This window comes from Mobula birostris, chromosome 8 (assembly GCF_030028105.1).
Source record: "Mobula birostris isolate sMobBir1 chromosome 8, sMobBir1.hap1, whole genome shotgun sequence".
NCBI classification, from domain to species: domain Eukaryota; kingdom Metazoa; phylum Chordata; class Chondrichthyes; order Myliobatiformes; family Myliobatidae; genus Mobula; species Mobula birostris.
The window spans coordinates 136,774,260-136,785,406 of record NC_092377.1 but is presented as its reverse complement, the minus strand read 5'-3'; positions in this window follow the sequence as shown (position 1 = coordinate 136,785,406).

The following is an 11,147-nucleotide window of genomic DNA, read 5'->3' as shown; positions in this document are numbered from 1 at the left end:
TAATGAATTAGCATAGTACAATGTAGTTAGCTGATTCAGACAGCCTTCAATTTTAATGCAACTCCTTGCTTCAAAAGTTTTGGGGATTTAGATCTAAGAATATGTTCCATTTTCTAATAAGATGCTAAATTTAAAGCCCATCTTTCAGTTAATCTCATTCCAAGATCCTCAAATAGAATTTTGCATCCTAAATCTTTAATTCCTCCAGTCTGGATTCCTGTCTGCCAATTTAACAAAATAATTCATACCAGAATCACAAATGTATTTCTTCCAATGTGAAGGTAATAAAAGTAATCCATCTTACTTTGTCTTTTAACTACAACTTTCTACCTCTCTCCTTCATTGCCATCTAGCTGAGTGAGAACTCCTTGGGTTCTACTTGTGCACATCCAGTTGTAGCGGGGATGAATCATTTGTATTGGTTTCTCTTCCTTTCTCCCCCAAAACAAACCAAATGTTCTCCTTTTTATCATTTGAACACAGGGCAAAGGTAACATCATCTGAAAGTATGACGTTAATTTCTCTAGGTAGGCTGATGACAACTGGCTCCACCTCAACACCAACTCCTCCACCGTCTCGAAATAGGTCAGCTCTTATGATGTTCAATACTAAATTAGCAGAATTTTTCCATCAAATATAGGGAAGAGATAAGTCACTACAGAAATCCCGAACGCAGATGTCTTTCTGTAACTGCCAAATCCACCCTTTTCCAGGAATTTGTGTAAAAGGATACAAGACTGAACCCTGGTTTCACATTTCACTGATAGGATTTTCAGGATTGCTAGCTACCTATGTCAATATACTGAAATCTGTTGTGTCCAGCCTCGATGTATCTATTTCTGGATTTGATTCTTCTCCATACATCAGAAGTCATCCAAAACCCTGCTGCTCTTGCAGTAAGTCCTTTTCAGCCTTCCCTTCTTGGTTTGCTAACCATACTGGCTCTCAGTTAAGCAATATCTCTATATCCTTCAGCACTACAATCTCTGAGATAGTTGCACTTTTTCTATTGAAGGTGATCACCTCACCACTAAACAATCCGTCTTTCACTGCCAAGGTTCTAAGCACTGGAATTCCTGCCTAAACATGCTACCTTTGTAATTTTGATTAGCCTTTATTTCATGACCACCATACCTATTTACATATTACTTATTATATGTTTAGGTATTGGCCAGCACATCACTCGCTGTAACTTCTGCCATTTCCAACAGTACCTTGCCGCTAAGCACATTTTTCCTTCCAACACCGCCGTCTCCATAGGGATAGCTCTTTATGTGACCCCTTGACCACTTGTCCCATCCCACTGATTTCCCTTCTGGTGGTACAAGTGCTACACTTGCCTTTATACCTCCTCCGTCACCAGAATTCAGGGTCCAAAACAGCCCTTCTATTTGAGGCAACACTTCATCTGTGAGACTGTCAGAGTCACCTTTTGTTCCTGTGAGGCCTCCTCTACATCAGTGAGGCACAACACGGATTGGGGGACCGCTGTGTCGAGCAATTTGCTCCATCCACCATAAAAGGGGTAATTTTCCTGTAGTTACTCATTTCAATTCAACATCCCATTCCTATTGTGACACGTCTGACCATGGCCGCCTTTACTCCCATGATGAGGCCAAACTCAGGATGGAGGAGAATTCCCTCATATTCCATCCGGGTGGCCTCTCAGATAAAATATGATGGTATGAACATTGATTTCACTAACTTATAGTAATTTTTCTCCCTCCTTTCTTCTCTAGTTCTCTATTCCTCATTCTTTTTACTCCCTATCTTTTCCTCACTTGCCCATCACCTCCCTCTCATTTCCCTTCTTCTACCCTTTTGTCTGTGGTCCACTATCCTCTCCTATTGGATTCCTTCTTCGTCAGCTCTTCCTCCTATCACTTTCCAGCTTCTTAACTTCAACTCCCCCTCACCCATCCACCAACTTTACGCCCTTCTCCTCAATCTCCTGTCAGTTTGTACTCCTTCCTCTCTCCCTACCTTTTTATCCTGTCCTCTGCTCCCTACCTTTCCACTCCTGATGAAGGGTCTTGGCCTGAAGCGTTGACTGTTTATTTCCCTGCATAGATGCTGCCTGATTTGCTGAGTTCATCTAGCATTTTGTGTGTGTTGCTTTAGATTTCCTGCATCAACAGAGTCTATTGTGTTTCTATCTATTTACATGTCACAGTGTCGAATGTTGCCAAAAATGCTCTTATGGAACTATCTGAGTCATTTTGCATGAGTTAAAGGTGTTATCCGTTCAGATTTATATTAAAAGATTCAGTCCCATTGTTCTGCAAACCTGTAATTCTACCACCTCATTGACTATATAAATAATCCAAAAGTTAGTTTGAAAAGTTATATTCACAATAAAATATTTGTGGTCAGAATTATGCTTAAAAAAGAATATTTATTATCATTTTTCATTACTGTACTTTTGAATCCCTCTGGCTTAATAGAGGGCAATGCAGCTTCATACTATGCAACGTGCTACAACTGCATGTTTTCATAGATATGTGAAACGAAAGGAGAAATAAATAATCAAAAAGATGTAATTTAATTTTATTGTGAACTCCAAGAGTAGAGACAGCAGTGCACCGCACGTGCGCAGCCCTCCGGTGAAAATGATATTGTATCCGTTAAATAGGGGCCGTGGACAATTCTGATTTGATGGAGACGGACGTGAAAGCACAGAGGAACATTGGAGAAATTTCTGAAACGCTCGTTCGCTGCTGTCGTTACTGCGTGGTCGGGAATCTTCCGGAGGGAAGGCCTCAAAATCCCTGGATTTGCCTGCTGTTGGTGACTGAGATTGAGGTCGAATCGTTCGGACAGAGATGGCGCTGAGTACTCGGTGTCGGAGAGCTGATTCGGAGGCTCAAAGTTTTCAGATGACTCAGAGACAGATTGTGGTTGGACATGGCAGGGAGAGATTTCTTCCTTCTCCCGTCTGCGTGAGATGTGGGACATTTGAGAGACTTTGAACTTTTTACTGTGCTCATGGACTTCTTCATCAAATTATGGTGTTGTTGCACTGTTATAACTATATGTTATAATTATGTGGTATTGTCAGTTTTTTCAGTCTTGGTCTGTCCTGTGTTTCGTGATATCACACCGGAGGAAATATTGTATCATTTCTTAATGCATGCATTACTAAATGACAATAAAAGAGGATTGCGTGTCTTCATAATCTAATCCTCGTAGGACTGATCTTCTTATTTAGTAATACACTAATTATTTAGAATTTACAATTATTTAGTTTAACAATACAAGAACTGATGCCATAAAGGATCAAGTAACATCCACCTTTGTAATTTTCATAATAAAATTATGACAGCTGTGAGTTAATGTGAATTATTCCCTTCCAATTAGTCCTCCAGAGAACAGGACACCAAACAAGGAATACTCCAAGCATTGTTGCCTGGTTTATCATTTTTTTTTGGTGATGTTAGAAATTTTTCTTTTCTACACTAATTCTCCTGCGTAGCCCAGCCTACCCAGGATTTGACTAATCTGGGGGTTGTGAAACTGGAAACAAATCAGGTTAACCACTAAATATGTGATGCCACAATGGAGAGAAATTAAATCAGACACAATGCATTTTATTTGTGCATTTATTATTTATGTTAGCCACAATGTAACTTTTTTATCTATTAATCTACTCACCATCCTGCTACAGTTGATTCATGCAATATTCCTAGAAATTAATCACATGATATCCAAAATCATTCATGGATAGCACAATACTTACAATATTGGGCTGCCACTTAGAGTGCATCAATACTAATAGTTCACAAAAAAGAACATTCTCACTTTCAGTGAGAATTATAATTGGTATGCAAGAGTTGGTGTAAGAACCAAACATGATTTGATGGTGATGATGTACATTATTAAGGTGGTGATTTTCAGGAAAAAATTAAGTCAGTGCATCACAAGTTTAGTGAAAAAGTTAAGAATGATCTTCAACATAAATATTGACTTCCTATTAAAACTTGTAAAAAAAATAGTAAATTAATTTAATACAAAATGTTGTCTTATTGTATTCCTTCCCTCAGAGCAGTGAGATTTTATTCCAGAGACTGACTTCTTTTTAGAGCAATGGCCCACAAGATGGGACCATTTGGTCTGGACTCAGTCCCACTTTAGTCCTAGCTGACCATTTGCATGACTGGCAATTCCTGCTGGACATTGGCCAACAGTCCCCAGGAATACCAAGGACAGCCACAACTCCTTAAGAGGTAGGTACCCCACACTTAAGAAGAGTACGTGGAGTCCAATGTGACAACAGTGGAGGCTTCGGCTGAAGACCCAAGCTGAGGCATCCATTAATCTTGTGAGATCATGGATGTGTGCCTTCACTCTCCAGGGCGCAGGCCTGAGCAATGTTGTATGGAAGACCAGCAGTTGCCCATGCTGCAAGTCTCCCCTCTCCACGACACCAATGTTGTCCAAGGGAAGGGCATTAGGACCCACACAGCTTGGCACCAGTGTTGTCGCAGAGCAATGCGTGATTAAGTGCCTTGCTCAAGGACACAACACGTTGCCTCGGCTGGGGCTCAAACTCACGACCTTCAGGTCGCTAGTCCAATGCCTTAACCACTTGGCCAAGATAGGACTGGAATCTCCCTGCCATCCACCTGGTCTTTTGGGACTCCCTGACTCTAGAGCAAAAGTAGTAATAGGAGTAGTAGAAAGAAAAGGCCATGCATCCCTTCACACCTATTCTGTTGTCCATTAGGATCATGGATGATCTACCTCAGTTGCATTTCCGTACTATCCTTAGATCCTCTTACAACCCAGAATAATCACAATGACTGAGCTTCTCCAGGCAGACAATTCCAAAAATGAGATACCCAGGGACCATGATTAATCCAGAAGATGGAACTGAGCTTGAGTTCAGATCCAGCCCTTGACCCAGGTATACAGACCTGCTGGAAAACTGAAGTACTGATGGGCATGTGATTGCAGTGTATGATACTGAGAGACAGTACTGGTGGTCACTGTTAAATATATTTGGAGATGCAATATAGCAAATATTAATTGGATAGCAACCAACCTTCAGATCTGAATATAGATTGTAGATTCAATTTAAAATGCAGCTCGGAACAGGAAACATCCAATTGACTTGAGTTGTCTGCATATGAATGAGTGCAATCAACATCCCATTGCATGAATACGACTTAGAGACCGTAACAATTAACACTCATTTTTGTGCGTTGGATCCAGGCATTTGAAAAATTGCATGTAACTCAAATGATAGCATTATAATTATACAAATTGTCCTGTTATCTTTGTTCTTTTACATATAAAAATGTGCTGTAATGTTGCAAAAGGGAGTCTCTATGTCTGTCTGTCTCCCTCTCTCTCATGACTCTAAAGCTTGCCAGCTTGTGTGTCCCAAATAATGACTTTTATATCTTCCAGCTGTTTCTCTCTGCTGATTTTGTTCACAGTTACAAAATTTGGGGGCTCGTCCGGGGTATGTTCATGGCCCATTGTGTGGCCAGCGATCTCAGCAATCTAAGTGGGTGTGTATTTTCAAATTAGCACTTACACTTGGTTCTGTGTAGGTCAGTAACCACGGGATCATGACGCAACACGAACATGGAGGAGAGCTGAACTGGTAGATATAAAAACAGTGTGGTGGGCGTGCGTATAAGAGACTAGACATTTTTGTGTAATTTGGTGAGACAGAGCCAAGGAAGGTTACATTCAGGCCGCCAGTGGGGTGCGTGTATTGTCGTTCGTGGAAACTGTACAGCAGCACACTCTGTCACAACTGTGTTTATGTGTCTTAAAATAAGTCTGCAACCTTGGTGCAACAGTTTCTAAATGCAAATGAATACAACAGACATTATGAGTTCAGATTGCAGAATATGTACTCTGCAGTTTTAAATATGCACTGCTTAATTTTTATACATCATTTATATGTTGCATTGTGAGGGTATTTATTAGTGTGGAGATATTTGATGGAGAGGTTATATTCAGATATATCCATCAGGATGGCACCTATTGAGGTTAGGCAACATCATTTCGGGAACCCTGACAACTCGTGCCAGCCCTTGATCTTGATGATGACCATCCGTAAGTCCTTCACCCCGGGGACAAGCAGAACATTTACTCAGAATTGAACTCACCTAAAATCGCAAACTCGAGGAAATGATTGAAATTCACTAGATGCTCCTCAAGGGATTACATGTGATGGTAAAAGCGAAGTGCCCGAGGAACATGTGGAACAGTATGGCCCAGAGGGTGCAGGGGCAACTACCAAGAACATTAGCAATGAAGAGAGATATTGCTTCTTTAAGGGAAGGCAGCGACTGGGGGAGGTGAAAGTAACTGGGGAATGGTAATGTCAGCAGTTTAGAGAGCTGATGAGACCGCCGTGGATAATGCAGAATGTAATATCGAGCGTATGAGGAGTGTTCAGGGTTGGATAATCCAGGGAGGGATGACCCAGTCTTCTTGAAAATGGTGAAGGGAGGCCTAAGCTCAGCCCACCAGGAAGTTTTAGACTTGGGGATAGCGGTGGGATCGACCTACCCTGCAATAGCATCACGGGCCAGTGTTATAGACCAGAGGAGGGGGAAGATAAATCGTAAAATAGCTGCTGTGATGTCATAAAGGTCTCGCTTTGTGTGTCAGTAACCAGGGCAGCTCGCAAGGAACTGCTGGAATGGACAAGGGAGGGAGGAGATGACAGACATCCCTCCCTGCAAAAACTCATTTCACGGAGGTAGCACCATCAATTTGCGGGAGACTCCCAGAACTTCTGGGAGAGGTGGGATGTCTGCAATAGAGTAGCTCCTTAGTAGCTAACCAGCTGGTTTAAATGACGTTAGCTATGCTAATGAACGAATGACACCTGTTAAACTCACCTCAACATGTCTTGTAAAGTCTTAAACCATCATGGGCAATAGAAAAGTCACTGTTGCAAACAGTGCAGCGAGCAACACGGTCATTATTTTGACCCCTATTAGGCAGGGGTACACTTTATTGTAGTGTGGGGGGGTGACGTACTGTACATTTTATATTTTCTTTTTTTGGAACACTCTGCCACTCTGATTTTTTTTTGGAACTCTCTTGCTCTCTCTCTCTCTCTCTCTCGTGGTCGCTGTCTCACGCTTGCTTTCTCACTATTGCGCTTGCTCTCTCGCTCTTTCTCTCGCATTCTCTCACGCTTGCTCTCAAAAAAAATCAGTTTCCGGGACATTGTATATAATTTGTGGGCATCAGGGAGCCACTATTAATATGCGGGAGACTCCGGGTACTTCCGGGAGAGGTGGGATGTCTGAGATGATTTGTTACAAATGTAGCTTCTCAGGCCATGGTTGGAAGCAGTGATCTGAAAAGAGAGGAAAGTGTGAGAATCACTCACCTAAACAGGCAGAATACACAGCAGCCCCCTCTCTCTCTGATTTGCCTGCTGACCAGACTATAGAGCTCGTGAGGTCAGACAAATGACTGACAGCAGCCTCTGCTATCAGTGGTGGTCATCCATGGATATATACAAGAGGTTTATTAGGGGACCAGCAATGTGAAATGTTAGTGGACACAGGGTCGTAAATATCGATAACTGATCTACCCTTGCTCATGATTTACATTACCCGTGTAGGAGGTGAAACAATGGGGGCAGAGAGGAGTCAGCCCTAGGTACTCGATATTGAGAGATTGCAGCTTCCTGTAGATTTCCGGGTCTGTCCAAATAACAAGAATACTATCCTAAGGGCGGCAGGGACCGTTATAGATTCTGGAAAGGGAGAAATAGCATGGACGAGCCAAGGGCAGCGAACACGAACAACCAACAGAGTGCACAACTTTGCCAGCATAGCCGCAGCGCTCCGATCATCAGAGACTGGAGCCAGGATGGGGGTCCATGGGCTACTTTGTCAGCAGTTCATAGTGGTGTGGGCTAGACAAGTAAGATTGTGTTCGAATGGCTCAGTTAAAATACACGGGACCTGCATAAAGCTGATGCCCTGGCAGCGGTTTAGGGTATAGTGAAGGAACTAAAACACCAGGAAATACTATAAGAGTCTGTCAACCACTAACTCGCCTATACGGCCAGCAAAGACAAATGGATTATATCGATTAACTAGAGACCACGCCGAGACTGCACCCCATTGTTACAATCCTGAATGACCTGTCACCAGAACATAACATTTCTCAGTCCCAGATATCGCTAATGGACTTTGGGGGCTCCCTTTAGCACCCGAGTCTCCAGACGGAATTATCTTCACCCTGGGTGGGCAGCAGTATAATGCGGACACAATTTTTCATAAAATCATGGTGCAGACTTTGGAAAAGCTCTAGCTAGCGCCCTATCGGCCGACCATCTTACAATATGTAGATGATCTACTAATCGCTTCGGAAGATGAAGCACGTGATTTAGGGACGATAGTCAATGTTTTAGAGATACCGCGAGTTATAGAGTCATAGAGAAGTACAGCACAGAAACAGGCCTTTTGGCCCATCTAGTTCGTGCCAAAACCATTTAATCTACCTACTTCCATCGACCTGCACCGAGACCATAGCCCTTCATTCCCCTACTTCTATGTACCTATCCAAACTTCTCTTAAACGTTGATATCGAGCTCACATGCACCGCTCGTGCTGACAGCTCTTTTCACACTCTCTCAACCCTCTGAGTGAAGAAGTTTCCCCTCACGGCCCCCTTAAACCTTTCACCTTTCACCCTTAACTCATGACCTCTGGTTGTTGTGCCACCCAACCTCATGGAAAAAGGCTGCTTGTATTTACCCCATCTAAACCCCTCATACCTCTATCGAATAGAGTTGAGGGGTTTAAAATCAGTTCCACACAAGGCTCAGATAGGAAAGCAAACAGTACAGTACCTAGGATACAGAATTTCCCAGGGAGGAAGGACATGTCAGATGACACGTTCTGCCATAAACTCCACGCCCCGCCTAGTAAACGTAAGGGGAGTGAGGAAGGCAATAACTGTCTTCCTGTCAAACACTGTCGTAATTTCATACCAGGGTTCTCAGCACTAGTGGCTCCAATACATTAATTTAAGGAGGGAAACTGCTCTGTAGCAAGAAGGGGAAAAAGTACTGTTTGCTCCCAGATGGATAGAACCGTAAGCGTTGCTCCGGACGAATGGCACCTGTGTTGGTGTACAGTCCCGGTGAGGCAGCCAGTGGAAACACTGGACTCAGGTTAAACCATGTGACTCACCTTGTTGCCCCCCGACAGAGCGAGTGATCAAGTGTACCCGGTACAGTGTCATTACAGAGAACCTAAGTAATGACCTTCAGCTGACCACACCTGAAGAAAGCAGACCCACACAAATGCAAGAGCAGAAGACACTGAGAGAACGTGACAACAAGCTGCAAACAGCACGTTAAAGTATAACGGTAATGAAGGCTGGTTGCGGAAGGCAGATGATTAATTGTATCGCTCAGAAAAGGAAAAAATACCGGGGAAATTAGACGGGAAGGAATCCCAATTTCAACAGAGTCAGCAGATACCACAACTTCGATGGCATGGCAGACTGAGAAAGAGAAGAAATTACACACGGTGTCTGAAGGCAGTCACCCCAGCCTGAATGGGGAGTGAGTAATACAGCTGAGCTGGCCCTTTCAGTGGTTGGGCCAGCGATCGACTGGACAGTCCGTCAGGGGATCCACCAGGGAGGGGTCCTTGCAGTCATTCATATAGAGATACCCCAACCCCTTCTGTACATCGATGAGAGGGTCCAAGAGACTAGTTGTCAAGATTCTGACGATCTCCTGTTATGCCATGGAGTGTGAACCGTCGCCTGTGAGCCTGATACACTTACCTGGTCCCCTGACCAGAAAGTAACCACTGCTAAATTTTAGTTATCAGAGAGTAGAAGGGTGAAGATGAAAGTGATTAAACCGCAATTGACCAATAGGGAAGGAGGCAACAGGCATATGAATGACAAAGCTGCATTTCAATGACAGTTGGTCAAATTTCTGGAACAATCTCTGCTTATAGCCTTGTGAGTAGCCGTTAGGGATGATAGTGTAAATGTAGATACATGGGATAGGACAGGTAAATGGCAAGGGGGGGCGCGAAGTACAGGGCATTTTTTCTGCCCTCTTTAATTAGATCCTGCTTTGAGTTTGGTCTTTCCTAGAACAAAGTTATTTTTGTGCAGGAGGACCAAGAGAGGGACTATAGGGAGTATTTCGGAGATGCAATATGGCAAATATTAATTCAACAGCAACCAACTTTCAGACCTGAATATGGATTGTAGATTAAATTTCAAAAACATCTCTAGTGAGAAATGCAGCTCGGAACAGGAAACATCCAATTGACTTGAGGTATCTCTATATGCATGAATGCAATCAACACACCATCACATTAATACGACTCAGAGACCACTGTAATTAACACCCATTTTGGGTGTGTTGGTGGGAAGATCCAGGCTTTGAAAATAGCATGCATCTCAAAAGAAGCATTATGAGAGAGCTGTAACTATAGAAATCGTCGTTACCCTTGTTCTTTAACATATAAAAATGTGTAATGTTACGTTGGAGAGTCTCTGTCTCTCACTCAACTCCAAAGACTGTCAGCTTGTGTGTGTCCCAAATAAAGACTTTTATTTCTACCAGCTGAGTCTATCTGGTGACTTTGTTCACAGTTACAACAGTCATAAGTCTGGCAAGGTGAACCAGCAAAGCAGTGGTGACTGGAGTAGTGATGATGAGAGAGCAGAGAACTAGGGCAAGTGGTTATGTAGGGTGGGGAAACCAAGAACTAAGTAAAGGTTAAAAAATATAGGTTTCTCACAAGTTTTGCTGGAGATTGCTTTAGATTGTAAATCTGTCTTCCCCTTAACAAAAAACTTTTCATCACTGTTTCGGAACAAAGAATTTCACGTTCATACCAGCTTTAGATATAGTGGAATAGTAAACCCTGCAGAAACATTCATGCAAGTTGTTGTAAAGTTAAATTTGTGCCAAGAGAATATTTTTATTGAAAAACATTATTCGGAATGGGGGAGCAATTCTCTTTGTTGAAGACATCATCATTATGTGTGGATAGCTTTGTATTCTAAACTTATTTTGAAAACTTTATCTGGCTTTGCGCAGCATTGGTTTTCTGTAAAAGTTAGGAATCAAGGAAAACACAGCATGGACATTCCAAATGTTTTTGTGGCATTTTCCAAACATA